General features: G+C 50.6%; 1 non-coding gene across 1 annotated transcript; it reads left to right on the top strand.

Annotated features, from left to right (window-relative positions):
• Nucleotides 1–12407: 12407 nt before the first annotated feature.
• On the top strand, nucleotides 12408–12479 carry TRNAE-UUC. Its single transcript has one exon. It is a non-coding gene; the product is annotated as a tRNA-Glu (tRNA).
• The last annotated feature ends 7070 nt before the right edge of the window (nucleotides 12480–19549 follow it).

Raw genomic sequence — 19549 nt, 5'->3', positions numbered from 1 at the left:
TCTCTAGGTAGGAGGAAAAGTTCAGAATCCCGAAACGTGCATATAAATCAACAGAACGTCTCTGATGGAAGGAATGCTTTCTGTCCTTGTTAAGGGAAAAACATTGTAGAGCCCTGGTGTGCGAAGCTTTGTTGGCTGCCTCTGAGGACTTAACAGTTTTTCCAGGAGCGTGCCCCATTACCACCAGACAATTCAGACAGCCCCCGCCCTCCCCCCGCTTCTGGGTTGCCCCACCCCCGCCCCCCAGCTCTCCCTAGTCTCTTTTTCTAGCCAAGGTGGGGCCTCCAGAGCTCATGGCTTCGGGCCCAGGGCTCGCCTTGCCTCGCCTCCTTTCTTGGCAGCCGCTAGAGCCCGCTGCAGTTTTTGGCCTAGCAAACCCTTTCTTGCCTCCCCAAGGGAGAGTTTTGATTGGCTTCAGCTGGGATGACCTCATCCTCTAGAATTTGGGGATGTTCCCATTTTCCACTGCTCCACCTTCAGCCAAGGAGTTCCCCTCTGGCCATCTTTTCTCTGAAGGCCACCCTACCCCAACCTGCCCGAGTGTTGGAATCCCCCAGACTCACTTGGGTAGGCCAGTGTGTGCCCAAGATTCCTGTTCTCTTTCCACACCAGCATTCCTGGGTGGTCTTGGCTGCTCCCAGCTTTGTCCAACCCCTCCCGCATGTTCCCTCCACCCTCAGAGCCCGCCCCTCCCCTCCTCAGGCCTCCGCTCCAAAATTCATAGGAGACTGCATTATTTTAAACTATCACAATCATTCTCCTGTCAGCTCTTCTTTAAGATCATCTCACTTGATCTTCATAATAATCCTGTGATACAAAGATTGTCATCCCCAGTTGACAGATGAAGACACAAAGTATTAGAGAGTTGATGTAAACTGCTCAAGATGAACAGCTAGTAGGGATGGAGTCTGGATCCAGACCCAGGCGTGTCTGGCTCCAAAGCCACCGCATGGTGCTTATCGCCTTGAGAAATACTGCTGGCTGCACCCACATGTGTGATCCTGCCAGGCACAGTGCTGGCTCTCCTGGAAGGATCATCAACAAATCCCATTGGCTCTAACCTTCCAAAAATCTCCAGAATCCGACCACTTCTACCACAGCCCCTTTGCTGAGACAGCACCGCCTTCTACCTGAATTTACTGAACCGGTCTAGGAGGTCTCCTGCTTCTGCCTTCTCTCCACATAGCAGCTAGGGTGGCCCGTTAAAACAGTCCCTTTGATCCTGTCTCTTCTGTGCTCAGAGCCCTCAGGTGGGTCCCATCTCACTCATGCTGCTGCTAAGTCGCTTCAGTCGTGTCCGACTCTGTGCGACCCCATAGACGGAAGCCGACCAGGCTCCCCTGTCCCTGGGATTCTCCATGCAAGAGCACTGGAGTGGGTTGCCATTTCCTTCTCCAATGCATGAAAGTGAAAAGTGAAAGTGAAGTCGCTCAGTCATGTCCGACTCTTCTCGACCCCATGGACTGCAGCCTACCAGGCTCCTCCATCCATGGGATTTTCCAGGCAAGAATACTGGCTGGAGTGCGGTGCCATCGCCTTCTCTGATCTCACTCATAGTCAAAGCCAGAGTCCCTACATTGGCCCAAGAGACCCTCCACACCCACAATCCCACAAACCTCTCTCCCTTCTCCCACTGTGGACTCTGATTTCACTTCTTACTGTTCTTGCGCTCTGACCCACTTACACTGGCCTCCTTGCTAGTCCTTGCAAACTCACAGCAAGTTCCTGCCTCAGGGCCTTTGCACTTGCTGTTCCTACCATCTGAAAGTCTCCTCCCCCAGTAACGTCATGACTCAGTCCCTTATCTCCTTCAGGTTTTGCTCATATCTCACCTTTTCGGGGAGTCTTGCCCTGTTCACTCTATTTCCTCCATCTGGCCCTGCTTTTTCCTCCCCATAGTACTATCACCAAGTGATAGTATTTTACTGATTTATTAGGTGATTGTCTGCTTCCCCTACTGGAATGCAAGATTCATGCAGATAAAGATTTTTCTGTTTCTTTTTTCACTGCTATATTTCCAGAGTCTGGAATAATACTTTGCACATAGTAGATGCTCAATAAATCTTTGTAGGCGGGAGATGTTGGCCAGCTAATTTCAGATGGTGCCAAACAGAAGGGCCTAAGTATGTGGGCAGGCCTATGAGTCTCCTGGTCGTGCCTTGTGAAAACTGAAGTTTGGGGCTCAGAAAGAAGAGGCCTTTGATCTCTCATGCCTCCTCTGTGGTTTCAGGACCGTGTGTTGTTTGTTTTGGGCAGTGCTAGGTCTTCTTTTCGATGCATCAGCTTAGTTGCCCTGTGGCATGTGGGATCTTAGTTCCCCAACCAGGGATCAAACTTGTGTCCCCTGCATAAGAAGGCAGATTCTTAACCATTGGAACACCAGGGAAGTCCCACGACCAAGTGTTGACTTGAGTCTCTGGAGAAGCCGGTCCAGGAAGGTTCTGAGATGAGTTAGAGTGGAGGAGGGTTGAAGAGGACTCTAAGGAGCAACACTGAGGAAGGGAGGGTGGGGGCAGGGGCGGACATCAAGCTGTGGTTTAGGCCCAAGGACAATCCCAGCCGACCCCACAGAGGGCTTTGGAGCTGAGGTGGCCCCTCAGAATTGCCTACGTGAGGCCAAGTTGCAGGCCTTCAGTATCCCAACCTAGGCCTTACTGGCTGGGGGCCAGCCCTTGGGTGGGATGCAGTGAGGTACCCCTCTCAGCTAGGGTAGCAAGTCCTTTCTTGGAGGTTCTCAGCCATTCTATCACAGGACCCCTAGGGGGTCTGCCTTGTCCAGTGACCACCTCATCCACCTGTGGGGTCACCAAGATCCAGGATGACCTGAGTCCTGGGGTTACTCAGGCCAGGTTTAACACACTCGTTCAGAGATGACCAGCTCCCAGTGAAAGAACCAAGACAAAGCCTGACTAAACTTGAGTCGTACGCATGGTGCTCTTTAAATTAAAAAACAGGGGTGGGGGCATGAAGGCGCAGGTACTTGAATCACGATGAAGCATTGAGCATTTCACCCACCTTCCCTCCTCCAGCACCTCCTCCTGTGTCTCTGTGGCACATGGAATGACCCGTGTCAGATGTCACTGTGAGAACCAGAAAGTGAGGGGTCGCACACCCATTAGCATGAAAACAGAGGCGCCCTTTCCCTTCTCTAGAGGAAGGGCCATAGGGGTCGGCAGTGCACTGGCCAGGAGCTTGTGGTTCCTGCAAAAGTGGTCGATGAAGATGGGAACGTTTCTCTATCAAAGCCAACGTCTGTCAACATCTGCATGGAGAAATTCCTTGTGGTATTTGTATATCTCTCAGAGGTGAGCATAGAAAATAAGAGATTATACTTAGGAAATCTTCAGACGTGGTAGGTGGGCTCATCCTGTGTGGTTGCCAATCTCTATTCCTAGATATGGTCTACAGAAGGGAGCCAGACAGCCAGGAAGAGCCAGATAGGAGGCAGGATGGGGTCTGGTTAAGAGCTGCTGTCAGATAGTCTAGGTTTTTAATATTGTCTCCATCATTTATCAGAAGTGATGTCTTTATGTTGCAGACTGAATTGTTGAAGTCCCCAGAGTGTTAGTTGTGTCTGACTCTTTGTGACCCCAAAGTTCCCCCCAAAATATGTTGAAGTCCTGACCCCCCAGGACCTCAGAATGTGGCCTTATTTGTAAATAGAGTCTTCGTAGAGATAATCAAGTTAACATGAAGTCATTAGAGTGGACCCTACTATAATATGACTGCTGTCCCTGAAAAGGGGAAAATCTGGGACTTCCCTGGCAGTCCAGTGGTTAGAACCTCGCCTTCCAATGCAGGGGGTGTGAGTTCGATCCCCGGTTGAGGAGCTAAGATCCCACATGCCTTGGGGCCAAAAACATAAAATAGAAACACCCTGGAGAAGGAAATGGCAACCCACTCTAGTATTCTTGTCTGAGAAGTCCCATGGACAGAGGAGCCTGGCAGGCTACAATCCATGGGGTCCCAAAGAGTCAGGAACTAAACCACCTCAAATAAATGGTAACAAGATTTCATGTCCACACACACAAAAAAAAGAGTAGAAGCAACACTGTTACACATTCAATAAAGGCTGGCTTTTTTTTTTTCTTTTAAGAGAAAATTTGGAGACACAGACACACACATGGAGAATAGCACATAAAGGGTGAAGGGTGAGACTGGGGTGAGGCGTCTACAAGCTGAAGAATGCCAAGGGTTGCTGGCAACCATCAGAAGTGAGCAGAAAGGCATGCATGGAATAGATTCTTTCTCCCAGCCCCCAGAAACCTTTCTGACACTTTGATTATGGACTTCTAGCCTCCAGAACGGTGAGGCAGTACACTTCCTGTTGTTTTAGGCACCCAGTTTGTGGCACTTTGTATGGCAGCCCCAGCAAACTAATACACTGGTAAGTTTCTTAAGCTCATAGAGACTCTGTTTTCTCGTCTATAAAATGGGGTTGCAATTATTTACTCCACAGGGTTGTATGGATTACATGAAATAAAACCATCTCTGTAGTAATTTCAGGCACAGAGTAGGTGCTTTCTCAGGTCAGTGGTGGCGGCTTAGAAGTTGGAGCAGTTCACAGCAGAGGTCTTTTCCATCCTGGGTGTACTTTAATTCTGTGATCCACACTTGGGGTTTGATGAGTTCCCACACCTCAGTACCCAACCCCCATCTGTTTCTTACCACTGTCCCAGATGAGGAAAACCAACCCCAGTTCTGTATTCTGAAGGCTGCCAGTTAAAATCACAGCTGCTCAGTGGTCCATGTGGAGGGAAAGATGGGGAGGACTGTCTTCAGAGGCTGCAGCAGCCTTCCTGGAGACCATGTTAACCCTGACCCTGAAACCCTGCCTGGTGGCTTTTAATACACGGACGGGGAGGAAGAAGAGGATGCTGCGTCAGCCCTTCTGGATATTTAAAATGATTTTCAGTCAAAGAGACAGCATCGTTATCATCGGTAACAGATACCTAACGCTATCCCTCATCCTCAAGCAGCCCAGCGCAGAGCTCCATGGAGTGATTTTGAATATTCTGGTTTGGTTCAGAGAAAAGGAAGGCGTGAGATCAAGCATTGTGTACTTCTGAAGTCAAAGGTGAACAAAATGACTGTCAATTAGATGTGTACTTTTTCTGTAGCCAACCTTCTATGCCTTGACATGTTGTAAGAGTTGTGTGTGCATTTTAATATGTGATAGATACACTTGAAAGTTTGTTGCAACCCCTTATATAATAAAAGTGATACATATATTTTTGTAGGGCTTGGAAAATAATTCTACTCCTTTGAGTAACTGTGGAGATTTACAGTTACTATGGTATTGACTTATGGTATATGCTTGGCTGTATCTATGATTCATTTGTTCAGGAACCTCCAATTGTAACATTATTCCTTTTGAAAGCTTTTCTACTTCCCCTTAACACTCTGGAGTTCATCCTTCTTTTTCCACTTTGCTTCTACAGCTTGTGTTGTTAATTTTCTATTTGAACAAAAACATCCACCACAATAAAAGTTTTTACTGTTGTGGGGGTGGGGGTATTGCACGAGGGACGCAGGCTTATTTTTTAAATCTTGGAAAACATAGCAGAATATGAAAAAGAAAATAAAACCTCCCAGAGTCAAAACATCTTGGAGTATTTTTCTTGTCTTTTTTCTATATCTGAGCATGAATAAGAAGCACGTGTGTAAGAAAAACAGGTGGGACTACAGTGCTGTTCTTGAGGCAAAACTGGGACATGCCTAGGCTTGTGTAGGGGAAACGGTGAGGCAGCTGCCAGAAGCTGATGCTGCTGAGAAGTGCAGAGAGGGGAAGAGGGAGCCTTCTGGGGGAGACAGATCCCAGGGTGGAGACCCTCAGGCAGTGAGAGAGCCTTTGGTGACTGGAAAGGGGGAAAGCCTCTGTGATTCCTCAGAACCTGTGGAATCGGGTCTGAGCTGTGTGTGTGTGTGAAGGTGGTCCTAGACAGCCACGTCAGCCACTGCAGAGCCGTTTCACTACAAGACTGTAAGACAGGGGCTCCGCCAGCCGTGGTTTATGATCCCTGATGGGGTGTGACGCTGGCGGGGAGGGGAGTGCCCTGGGACATCACCCCAGGTCCACAACCTGCTTCTCTATCTGCCACGGGTGCCCCGAAGGGGTGCAGTCCATAGGGCACAGACCAGAGCAGGGAAGAGGAGGAAAACAACCGCTGGAATCACGTGTTCGGGGGCCATGCCTGAACTTAGCCCTGAGCCCATGTGAGACACTGCAGGAAACTTCTAGAAACACTTGGGGAGACTTTGCAGAGCAGACAGGAGCCAGAGTGTGACGCTCAGGGGTCTTTCACTATGATGAGTTGGTTCGTGACTCCAGTAAGACAATGAGACCCCTCAAAGCAGAGCCCTGTCACATTAGCTTCCATCACCTAGACTTTGGTGTATTCAAAAGTGCTCAGTACACTACATTTTTTGCTGACTAAATACAATCTTTTTTTTTTTATAATCTGATTTATGACATGGTTTCCTGAGACATATTATGATTAAAAAAAAAAAAAAATGGGACTCCCTAGACAGGAAAATGAAGTTGGATATGCTGATCACACATTTGGCCTTAAGAAATCTTGGCATTCTCTTCCCCTGAGTTCTGTGGGTCTCTGTGATTCATAATGTCCCAAAACACCAAGGATTAGACAGAAGCCAGAGCGGAATCATGGAGAGAAGAGGAGAGCTCAGAACCTCCTGAGCCACCTCCTCAGATGGACGAGAACCTGGGGACCTGGCCTTTGCTTTACTGGTGAACTGGAGGATATCAACTGGGTGTCAAGCACTGTGCTATATCAAAGCTATGGTTTTTCCGGTAGACATGTATGGATGTGAGAGTTGGACCATAAAGAAGGCTAAATGCAGAAGAATTGATGCTTTTGAACTGTGGTGTTGGAGAAGACTCTTGAGAGTCCCTTGGACTGCAAGGAGATCCAACCAGTCCTTCCTAAGGAAATCAGTCCTAAATATCCATTGGAAAGACTGATGCTGAAGCTGAAGCTCCAACGCTTTGGCTAGCCTACTCATTAGAAAAGACCCTAATGCTGGGAAAGATTGAAGGCAGGAGGAGAAGGGGATGACAAGGACAAGATGGTTGGATGGCATTACTGACTCAATGGTCATGAGTTTGAGCAAGCTCTGGGAAATAGGGAAGGACAGGGAAGCCTGGCTGCAGTCCATGGGGTCACAAAGAATCGGACACGACTGAGTGACTGAACAACAAGAACAAACCACTGTGCTGGCTATCCTGGGGGCTCCTAAAGAAACAGCATAATCCTCGACCTCGGGGAGTTTATCATTAGTCAGAGAGATTAACTGGTTAAGTACCTCTGTGCTAAAGAATCTTTCAGGGCAGTGTGGAATCAGGAAACTGCACGCATAGATGATGTGGTAGGAGGATCTGGGAAGGCAGAGACCCTGAGGGGATCAGAGGAAGGAGAGGGATCATGGAGAGGGTGGAGAACAAGCAGGCATGGAGGACAGTGTCATCTTGGGGTTGAGAAGAAAGACTCCAAGTCAGCAAGTGGATACCAGTCCAGCCCTACCCCTTTCTAGCTGTGTGACCTTAGGGTGGTTCATTTGCCTATCTAAGCCTTCGCGTCTGTAAAGTAGTTCTGACCTCACAAGGCTGTTGAGGAATAAGCAAAGGCAATGTGAGTGAGGCACTTAACCCAGTGCCAGGAGCATAACAAGCACTTAACGAGCGTCAGCATTGTTCTTGTTATCAGGAGCGGCTGGTAGGATCTGGAAAGATGGGGAACCTGGTTGAGCTTCTGGAGCACTTCAGTTCAACGGAACAAGTGTTTGTTAAGTACCTACTATGTGCCAGGTGGGCCTCCCAGGTAAAGAATCCATCTGCAAAGCAGGAGCTGCAGGTTTGATCCCTGAGTCGGGAAATGGCAGCCCACTCCAGTATTCTTGCCTGGGAAATTCCACGGACAGAGGAGCTAGGTAGATACAGTCCACGGGATCGCAAAAGAGTCAGACACGACTGAGACACTAAACAACAACAACGTGTCAGCCGCTGTGCTAGGCTCCAGGCAGTGGGCACAAGGGCACTTCTCTCAAAAGGGCCAACAGGCAAATGGGGCTATGAGCAACAGACAGATATAATTCCAACAAAGCAGGGAATGTACACGGTGCTCTAGGCTCACTGAAGAGGCACGGGGCCAAGGCTTCAGGTAGCTGGAGAGCCCTTTCCTGGGAGGTACATCTCAGCTGAGATCTGGGTAAGGACAGGAATTAGCCCAATGGGTAGAAGGGGAGGAGCAGAGAGCGCAGAGAGTGTCCGAGCCAGAAGGAAGAACCTTTCACCTCCCAGAGAGCCTACTCCATTCAAGCCAGTGCAAATCAGCTCTCCTGTCTAGATCCAGTGAGATGGGGCCAGGAGTGGTAACTGGTGGTAAGAGCTCCCCTGAGGGCCACAGGTGCCCCAAAAGAGTGTGCAGTGAACTCATCTGTGCTTTCGAAGGTCACCTCAATGCCTGATGGGAGTGGGCAAGGCCAGAGCAGACAGACTATGACATTTTGTGATCATTAAGGTGTGGGGCCAAGGTGGCCTCAACTAGGGTGGAGGGAATGGTATCAAAGGGACAGGAGTTGGTCCTTGTCCTCAGGGATCTTACATTAGATGCAAGAAAGATACTTGCAGACCCAGCAAGATGGGCAACAATGGAGCAAGGGGTGCTGGAGGGGTACAGAGGAAGAGGTTCAGCAAAGGCTGGGGGTGGGGGTGGGGCCAGGCCACAGGTAGTGGCTGCCGCCGAGGGTATTAGTGGAGGTCTGGGAGCCATGGGGCAGGGCATGGGCATGTTGCAGGAAGGGGGAGCCCCTGCCAGGGCCCGAAAGGGTGCTCCTGTCTAACACTCGGAAATGAATTGTCCGAGGAGACACACTGACAAAGCAAGAGATTTTACTGGGAAGGGGCACCTGGGGGAGAGCAGGAGGATAAGAGAACCCAGGAGAACTACTCTGCAATGTGGCTCACAGTCTCGGGTTTTATGGTGATGGGATTAGTTTCTGGGTTTTCTTCGGCCAATCACTTTGACTCAGGGCCCTTCCTGGTGGTGCACGCATTGCTCAACTGAGATGAATGCCAGCGAGAAGGATTCTGGGAGGTGGCAGGACACGTGACCTTTCTTAAACTGCTCCGGTTGCTGGTGGCTTGTTAGTTCCGTATTCCTCACCGAGACTTCCTGTTGTAAAATCACTTACAGGTATGCTTACTATGGTACCTGGCCAGGGTGGGCGGTTTCAGTCAGTGTGTTTCCCTTAGCAGGGATCCTTACGCTGTCCTCAGGATCCCAGCAGGGTCCCATTTGATGACACAGGTTGCAGAGATCTTCAGGAAAGGAAGCAGTGGAATGACGTGGAGGAGGAAGCAGTCCTGCAGAGGTGACTGCAGTGGGAAGGTGCTGGAGCCCAGAAGGGCAGATGTGCTGGTCTGGGCCCAGGGGAGGAAGAGGACGAGGAGTGGGCAGGAGAAACTTGGCAGGAAGCAACTTGGCCGATGGAGGGAAGCAATCCTTCGCAGCTCAGGGGACCAGGCTGTAGCAGTGGCCCTATCAAAACAGGGTGGCTGGAACCAGAGCAATTTGGCACCCTGTGCAATGAGGTCATTTCAACAGCCAACCTTTCCTGAGTGGCTGCTGCAGCCAGACCCAAAGCCAGGCGACAGGCAGACGTCACGATGCCACTTCACCCCCACTGTCACCACCGTTCATGTTGTAGACCCCCATTTTACAGAAGAGGCAAAGAAATTCACTCAGGCGCACAAGTGATAAGAAGCTTTGTCAATGCCTTGAGAGCGGACGCTGTGAGTTAGAGGTAATTATGAACCAGGAATGACAGAAAGTCAAGAGGAACTAAAGAGCCTCTTGATGAAAGTGAAAGAGGAGAGTGAAAAAGCTGTCTTAAAACTCAGCATTCCAAAAACTAAGATCATGGCATCTGGTCCCATCACTTCATGGGAAATAGATGGGGAAACAATGAAAACAGTGACATTTTATTTTCTTGGGCTCCAAAATCACTGTGGACAGTGACAGCAGCCATGAAATTAAAAGACACTTGCTCCTTGGAAGAAAAGCTATGACAAATCCAGACAGTGTATTAAAAAGCAGAGACCTCACTTTGCCAACAAAGGTCCATCTAGTCAAAGCTATGGTTTTTCCAGTAGTCACGTATGGATGTAAGAGTTGGACCATAAAGAAGGCTGAGCGCTGAAGAATTGATGCTTTTGAACTGTGGTGTTGGAGAAGACTCTTGAGAGTCCCTTGGACTGCAAGGAGATCCAACCAGTCCATCCTAAAGGCAATCAGTCCTGAATGTTCATTGGAAGGACTGATGTTGAAGCTGAAACTCCAATACTTTGGCCACCTGATGCGAAGAGCTGACTCATTTGAAAAGACCCTGATGCTGGGAAAGATTGAGGGCAGGAGGAGAAGGGGACGACAGAGGATGAGATGGTTGGATGGCATCATTGACTCTATGGGCATGAGTTTGATCAGACTCTGGGAAATAGTGAAAGACAGGGAAGCCTGGCGTGCTGCAGTCCATGGGGTTGCAAAGAGTCAAACACAACTGAACAACAGCAACAACAACCAGTGAACCAGGAAGTGCCTTCCCAGGTGGCACTGGCGGTAAAGAACGCACATGCCAATGCAGGAGACATGAGACCAAGGTGTGATTCCTGCGTCAGGAAGACCCTCTGGAGGAGAGCATGGCCACCCTCTATAGTGTTCTTGCCTGGAGAATCCCATGGACAGAGGAGCCTGGCGGGCTGCAGTCCATAGGGTCGCAAAGAGTCAAACACGACTGAAGTGACTTAGCACACCTGCATGCATGAACCAGGAATGTGTGCAGACAACACTGGACAGTGCCTGAGAGTGAGCATTTTTCAAGTGTCTCCTGTGACTATCACATGCCAGACACAGTGTCAGGCCCTGGAGATCCTGTGTTTAACAAAACATGAGGTTCCTGCCCCCTTGGACCTTAGCGTCCTGGGAGGGAGAGTGACAAGAAACAAAGAAGATGCGAGTGAACCTAGAACGCAGCTCGCAGGAAGCAGGGCTGGGGAGGGAAGTGGACTCCAAATTACAAAGCTGCCAGTCTGACCCTAAGGCCCAGAATCCTGGACCACAGAGAATCAAGGCATCAGTGGTTGGGGGCTGGGTTCTCTGGCTGGCTCGGAGGCAGTCCTAGCCATGGGCAACCCCAGGCCATGGTTTCCTCACCCAGAAGAAGCAGAGTCAGGTTAGAGTGCTGCTGCTGCTGCTAAGTCGCTTCAGTCATGTCCAACTCTGTGTGACCCCATGGACTGCAGCCCACCAGGCTCCCCCGTCCCTGGGATTCTCCAGGCAAGAACACTGGAGTGGGTTGCCATTTCCTTCTCCAATGCATGACAGTGAAAAGTGAAAGTGAAGTCGCTCAGTCGTGTCCGACTCCTAGCGACCCGATGGACTGCAGCCCACCAGGGCCCTCCATCCATGGGATTTTCCAGGCAAGAGTACTGGAGTGGGTTGCCATTGCCTTCTCCGCAGGTTAGAGTAGCAGCTCTCAAATTGCGTCTTAGATGAGGAAACTGTTATTCAAACACGATCTTAACCAGAAGCCAAGTCCAATGGGCAAAAAATGTAAGTTCAGCTTGAAGGCAGAACTGCCCCCTCTTTCCCTCCGGATCCTCAGCAGCCCCAAAGGAATCTCACAGATTTCCCAGGGCTCCAGGAGCCCACTCGCGAAACCGTGAGATCGAAACAGGCACTTACTAAGTAAGAGCTACATGTACACGGCCTCATTCAGTTCTCGTTCTTGCAACAAGCCTACGAAGTCATCATTTTACTCAGTGAGGAATCTGAGGCTTAGAGGGGTTAATAACATTAGCCAAACAGGAGCTGCTTGTTGATCATGGTCTGGCCCCTGCCTAGCTGTCCAGCCTCCTGGCTCCCACCCCTGACCACCCACCCCCATTCACACCCACACATACATATCTTCTCTCTTTAGATCACAGGAACCCATTTCTCATCCCCAGCCTTGGCACACACTTTTCTATTCTTCTCCTATGGTGTTAGTTCCCTCTTGCTGCTGTAACAGACTTTCACACACTAGTGGGTTAAAGTAACACAGATTTATCAGCTTACAGGTCTGGAGTCAGAAGTCCAAGATGGGTAGGCAAAGCTTCCTTCCTTCTAGAGGCTCTAGAGTAGAATTCATTTCCTTTCCTTTTCCAGTTTCCAGAGGTTTCCATGGCTCATGGCCCCCTTCCATCAACGCCATTACTCTGACCTCTGCTTTTACTGTCGTATCTTCTCTGACCCTCTGCCTCCTCCTTATAAGGACACTTGTGATTACATTGGGTCCACACCGATAATCCAGGGGAATCTCCCATCTTAAGATCCTTAACTGGAGGGAATTCCCTGGTGGTCCAGTGGTTAGGACTTGGGGCTTTCACTGCCATGGCCCAGGTTCAATCCCTGGTCAGGGAACTAAGATCTTGCAAGCTGCACAGTGTGGCCAAAAAAAAAAAAAGCCTTTAAATGAATCACATCTCTCTTGCCATGTAAAGGAACATATTCACAGATTCTAGGGATTAGAACGTGAACATCTTTGGGGGCCATTATTCAGCCAGCCACATCTTGTAACTCCACTCATCCCTCAGATCTGAGCTTTAAGGTCCAGATCTGAGCTTTAGGTCATGTCCTCAAGGAAGCCGCCCCTGACCCTTCTGATAAGACCATCCTCAGTTGAGTTCTCAGAGCAGGCTGGATCTCTCCCTCACTTTGCTTGTCACAGTCATAATTTAGCATTTGTTTGGATAGTATTTGAGTCTAACTAAACATTAAGAGTGCTGTATTGTGCTTAGTCACTCAGTCGTGTCCAACTCTTTGTGACCCCATGGGCTGCAGCCTGCCAGGCTCCTCTGTCCATGAGGATTCTCCAGGCAAGAATACTGGAGGGGGTTACCATGCCCTCCTCCAGGGGATCTTCCCAACCCAGAGACAGAATCCAGGTCTCCAGCATAGCAGACAGATTCTTTACCATCTGAGCCACCAGGGAAGCCCAAGAATACTGGAGAGGGTAGCCTATTCCTTCTCCAGGGGCTCTTCCCGACCCTGGAATTGAACTGGGGTCTCCTGCATTGCAGGTGGATTCTTTACCAGCTGAGCTACCAGGGAAGCCCAAACATCAAGAGTGTGGGGAGTCCTTTTGTGTTTCTGTTTGTGTTTTCAGCAGAATTTGGCACACAGTAGGGGCTCAATTAACATTTGTTAAATAAATTAATGAACAAATAGATGAACTTGCCTGAGGTCACAGCAGCAAGTAGCAGAGGCAGGATCTGAACTTGGGCAGTGGGTTCCCAGAGTCCTATATCCTTAGCCTTGCACAAGCTTGCCTCTCCAGACCTACAGTAGCCCAGGCTCAGGGGTGTGGTTAAGTCTTCTCAGCAACATCCCCCAGGTACTGGTTGCTTGGCCAACCCAAACTCAAACCCCTCCGCCCTCCCGCGGCCCCCACGCCCCTCCAGTCTGACCTGTGATTTAGGACTTGATTCATAGGAGGTAGGACAAGAAGTTCTGTGAATGCTGGCCGTGTGGGATTGGGGACCGTGGGTAGCCAAGGCCCCAGGGGCCACAGTGGTGGGAGGTGGCATCAGGCTACCGGGAGGAGAGCCCTCTAGAGGGGGCGGTGGGCACCGGTTGGGGTAAGAGCCGAGGGCAGCGCCCTGGACACGCCCACAACGAGAAGCCGGGAGGAGACCACGCAGGCCAGCAAGGAAACAAGCTGTCAGAAATCCGGAGGAGACGTGGGAAAGTGCAGTGTCATGGAAACCAACGGAGCGAGCGTGTCCACTGGTTCTGGAAGAGGCGGCTGTCGAAGCATCAGGCGGCTCTGCAGGGCGGGAGTGGGAGGTCCGGGGCCACCTGTCCTCCAGCTCTGACGCCCTTCAGCAGGGTGACTTCAGCAAACTGCATGGGAGCCGAAGCATCAGGCAGAGGCTGAGTGGGCGCTTCAAGGATTCAGGAGGAAACCAGCCGAGACCACACATTTCCGGATCTGGCAGGGAGAGAGGGGGGCGGTTGCTAGGAGCGGCGCTGTGGACCAGGGGAGCCCGCACGTGGGTTTGCAGGCACCTGGGCAGAGCCTGGGAGGAAGCGTGGGGAAGCCGGGGGAAGGGCATGCCGGGGGTGGGACTGGGGGGTGCGCACCGCTGGGCTGGGACCGTCGGGGATGAGTCAGCGCCCACGTGGCTTGTGGCTCCCGGCCGGCCTCGCCCTGGCGTCTCCGCTAGGGCCTGGGAGCTAAGTTTTCTCCCACCAAGGTCACCCTGGGATTGCTTTGGGACCCTGGAGACCCAGGGCTGGTGCCACTGAGTGCAGGACCTCTGCACAGCCTCCTACTTGCAGGCCACGGGCTCCCTTCCTGGGCTCTGGGAGGACCTCAGAGGGCCTCTTGCCCTGAGTGGGGAGTCCAGTGTGAAACCACCAGAGAGGGACTGAATGGAGGCACTTAGTCCCCCTCCACCTCACTTCTCCAAAAGTCTAGAAAACTGCCTTCCCAACCCGAAGGGACCTGACAACCATCTTTTAAAGATGTGAGTCCAAGTTTGTGCTTTGGACCCTTTGGGCAAGCTGATGAAGCCTGTGGATCTTTTCTCAGAGTAAGTGTGTAAAATACCAATGAAACCAATTATATTGAAAATTATATATATATATTTAAAACCGAACCTTTAATATCATACCATACATGCTTCTTTATCAAATGCACTAAAGAACAACATCTGGCAATCGGTCATGATTTTAGAGCTATTGTTCAGTTGCTAAGTCGTGTCTGACTCTTTGTGACGCCATGGAATGCAGCATGCTAGGCGTCCCCGCCCTTCTCTGTCTCCTGGAGTTTGCTCAAACTCATGTCCATTGAGTTGGTGATGCTATCTAACCACCTCATCCTCTGCCACCCTCTGATTTTAGAGTCGTGATGAGCATAAATGACATTGGGAGCTATCTATGAAAGTCTAATGTGATATGAAATTGTCTGTGATTTCTTCTAGTGACAAAGTCACAGATCCCATTGCTACCGTGGTCTCTGCCTATGGTCCTAGTGGAAGGAAATGCTCAGCATTTGGTAGGGGTTAGTGAAAATCAAGGTGTCATTTTTACCCATCCAAGTCCCTGGATCCCCTGAATTATATCCATGACCTTCAAAAAGTTAAGAGCCTCAGTTCTGTGGCAAGAGTCAGAATCCCCAGTGCCTACAGGGTGCAGACAGGAGGTTGCTGTGCATGGCTGTAGACCTGGTGCCCTGGAGACCACACACCTCTTTAGGGGCAGCAGCCCTGCTGGGATCCTGGAACAGTAAGGTTAATATCACCTAATCTTCACCTTTTAAAGAGATGCCAGAAACACTAATTATTTTGTGAACGCTTCTCATTTTAAATGTTAGCCCCAAATTGACATTTTAAAGGATACTCTGGGGCCAAACATAACATGAGTGCTGGCCTGATGCAGCCTGGAAACCCTGGATTTGGGCTCCCTGCTGGATGGGGTTCTTGGTGGAATGTGGACGTCACCCTCTAGGTCTCCTGTCTTCCCATGAGAGGCCTGTTGGAGCACACGTAACTCATAGCTCCAGGCTAAAAATGTACTAGGCAATAACCCCAATCCACAGTAAATTACCACGTCAAACCTACTAATTGTCAAGTATGCCACCTCACAGGCTCTGCTTCCTTCCTTTGGGCCTGCCCTGGGGGCTGATGGGATCAGGGCTCTGTCCCTCTCTGCACACCCCCTCCACCCCACCCCACCCCACCCCCCACACACACCCCACCCCCCACACACACCCCTGCCATGCCTTATTCCATGAAGGGAGCTGGATCTAGAGCCAGACTCCCTAAGTTTCAGCCTTAGCTCCGCCACGTATCAGCCCGGTGACTGATACGTCATGCCTCTTTCTCACCCACTACAGGGCCGTGTCTACACAAATGGGACAATGGCACTTGTAAGTTGCAGAATGCATTTACACGCAAGGGAGTTCTGATTCTCCCCACCTGGTTTCTTATTGTCTTCTACTCTGATCAGCTGAGTCTCTGTGGGGTGAGGGTTTAAGACACAAAGGAAACCATGTGTGTCTCCAAATGCTACCCTCTAGACAGTACCTGTGAAATACAGGAGTGTGTGCAAGGCAACTGTGACTAACTTGAAGGATGATCCAGTTGGAAGGGCCCAGGGCCCGGGGCGCTGACCCCGGTATTTTCTCTGGCAGCAGTGAAATCCGGTGTTTTGCAGATCGAAGAGGAGAAGGGAGAAACGCTGCAGGCCTTGGGGAGGGCTTCTTTCATTTTGCACATATTTCAGCGAGCCGCCCTCGGGGGTTTCACTCTCATTTTCACGTGGTGCAAACCGTGCTCTCAGCTGCCGGGCAGCAGGTTCTCAGGGGTGGGTTGTGATGGGAGTTGGAAGATGAGACTGGATAAGATTCCTGCCACCACACTGTCACATCAGAGCTTTCTCTTTAAAAAAAAAAAAAAAAAAAAACTTCCCTGTGGCTCCGTGGGAGTTTTGCCTGCGGTTTTCCGAGTAATTGCCTCGCCCCCGCCCTCTGCAAGCGGGCTGTGGCAGGCGCTGCGCTGTGACTGGGGGCGGTGACCAACGTCTGCCAGCAGCCAGGAGGGCGGGCTGCTGGGGACGCGGGTGGGGGAGCCCCAGCCTCCCTCCTCAGGCGGGATGAGAATGAATTAGGGCCCTGGGGAAGTGGGAGACCCCGGGGAACAGTTCATGCTGGGTGCCCAGAGGAAAACCGGGGTCCGTGTGGGCAAACGAAACTTCCAGGAGCCGCATACACAGGCAAATCCAGGGCTGGGGGCTGTATTTGGAAGGGGAGCTGGAGTCTTAGCCGTGCACTTACAGCTGTGAGAACCTGAGCAGATACTCCAATCTCTCTGTACCTCTGAGGATGTGCCACGTGTTTTATGGTGAAGATTAATAAATTAATACAGGGAAAGCTTTTAGAACATCTTAAAGGGAAAAATGTTTCTTCTGCACAGAATCTGTTTCTTCTGTCACAGAATACTTCTGACACCAAACATGTGGGCATTTTCCAACTGTCTGGCAGTTCTCTAACATCCGGACATGACCAGGTGTCCTACAGTTCTGTTCTGACACTAACTGCCCGGCACAGACCGCACAGGTTGTGGCCTCAGTCCTGCAAGACCGCCCCCACTTGAGATGCCAGTCCCAAGTCCCAAGCTGTCGCCTGTACTTCTGACCAGCTGCCTATAAAGTGGGCATTCCTCCAACCCCTCCTCGGGTTCGATAATTTGCTATCCTGGCTCACAGAACTCAGGGAAACTCTTATTGACATTTCCTGGGTTTTTTTTTTAATGTGACAAGGGATACAGATAACAGTCAGATGAAGAGTTTCGAGGATAGCACAGGGCAAGGGAAGGGGGAAAGGGTGTGTTCACCAACCTGGAAGCTCTCCACGGTCAGGGAGTTTTATGGAGCCTTCATCATGTGCTGGGTGCTGTGCTAAGTCACTTCAGTCATGTCCGACTCTTTGCAACCCCATGGACTATAGCCCTCCAGGCTCCTCTGTCCGTAGGAGTCTCCAGGCAAGAATACTGGAGTGGGTTACCATGCCCTCCTCTAGAGAATCTTCCCCACCCAGGAACTGAATCCGAATCTTTTATGTCTCCTGCATGGGCAGGCAGGTTCTTTTACCACTAGCACCACCTGGGAAGCTAGACAGGCTCGATTAATCTCCAGCTCCTTCGTTACATAGACAGGATCGATTGATCTCTGGCCTCTGCCCTATACCCAGAGGATGGGCAGTGGACTGGAAGTGCCAAGCTTTTACTCATGGTTGATCTCTCTGGTAACCAGCCCGCATCCAGGAGCCCACCATGGGGGGCTAAAGTAGTGCTCTCAGCAGTGAAAGTGTGGCGTCCTAGCCGCTGGACCTCCAGGGGATTCCCCAAAACTCTCATCACCCTGGCAACTCCAGGGGATTTAGGAGCTCTGTGTGAGAGACTCCTATCATCCCTCTCACTCGGGAAACCACGAGGGTTTTAGGAATTCTGTGCCGGGAACCAGGGACGAAGACCAAATAGATCTGTCATACCACAGCAGGACATCAAGGGTGCATGCAAAATGGCTGCTCTTATTACTCCAACAGGAGCACTCCCTGAAGTCTCTAATGAGGCCCTTGGAGACAGACCTGCAAAATCTTGGAGATGCTTATGTTCTTAGTATCCTGTTTGGAACCTAGTGAACCTCTACCTCTCCATAAAGACCCAGGTCCAAGGACGCCTCCCCCATGAGGCTTTTTTCACGTTGCTCATTATTAACTGATGGCAGAATCTTTGTGGAGCACTCCACATTTTATCTCATGCAGGGGCAGATTCAGCTTTTGTGGGGTCTCACACTTATACAATTTAGAAGGTCCTCATATACATATATATGACTATCTGATTTTGTAATATTTATAAAACAAAAATGGCCTTCTGAGTTTGAAGACAAAGACAATGAGAAGGACGATGTAAGGGAAAGACTAGAGTAGAAATCACTCCAAGGTCTCTGGTCTAGCTACCTAGCAAGATGGGAAAGCCAAGGGGAGGAGAAGCTTTGGGGGCTGAGTTAGGATTGGGGGGTTGGGCATGTTAAGCTTGAGATGTTTCTTGAAGTCGAGTCAGGGGAGAGTCAGGGGAGAGGTCTAGGCTGAAGATGAGAAATAGAGAGTCGTTCACAGTGGTTGGGTGTCAAGGTTGTAAGGTTAAATGGGCCCACTAAGGGACTGCAGACAGAGAGGATGGCCAAGATCCGACCTCAGGGGGCTTGCCTGTGTTTGGTGGGGGCGGGGGTGGAGGGATAGAGCTGAGTAGGAACAACTAGGGAGGGTAACAGGACCCAGGACAATGTGGTGTCTCCAGGTGGAGGGAGTGATCCTTGGGTCTGAAGCTGCCAGTGGGTTAGGTAGATGGAAGCAGTGATGAATGGGTTACTGTCGTGAAGATCTTTGCCAATAGAAGCTTCCATGGAGTGATGGGGTTGGGAAACTGATGGGCTGATCTAAGAGGGCAGCAGAAGAGAGGAGAGGAACTGTGGACAGCAAGCACGGACCACCATCCTGAGGAGTTTGGGGGTGAGGGGGTGGGGACAAGAAAGAAACAAAGGCTGGTGAGGGAATTGGGGTCAAGACAAGGGTTCTGATGATGGGAAAGTGGTTCCTTGTTGGTGGGGATGATTCAATAGAGGTGGGGGAATCAATGGTACAGGAGAGAAACAATAGAATCGGGGGAGGGGTGGGCTTGGGTCCATGAGAGGGGTTGGGATCTGGGGCACACGGGAGTGTCAGCCTCAGATAGGAGCACCCATAATGTTAGGAAAGAAGGATGAGGTCCTAGACCCTTATACAAAATGAAAGAAGATAGGGGAGTCGAGGATGCAGGAAGAAGCAGATGAGGGCTGGTAAGAGGTGGCGCTGTGAAGCAAGAAAGAGGGACAGTGGAAAGGTGCTGGGTTCTTCCAGGAGGGAAGAAGAGTTGTTGGAGATGGTGACA

Source organism: Bos indicus x Bos taurus, chromosome 14, assembly GCF_003369695.1.
Source record: "Bos indicus x Bos taurus breed Angus x Brahman F1 hybrid chromosome 14, Bos_hybrid_MaternalHap_v2.0, whole genome shotgun sequence".
Classification (NCBI taxonomy): Eukaryota; Metazoa; Chordata; class Mammalia; order Artiodactyla; family Bovidae; genus Bos; species Bos indicus x Bos taurus.
Note: the sequence above shows the minus strand (reverse complement) of the source record. Positions and strands in the feature narration are given on the sequence as shown.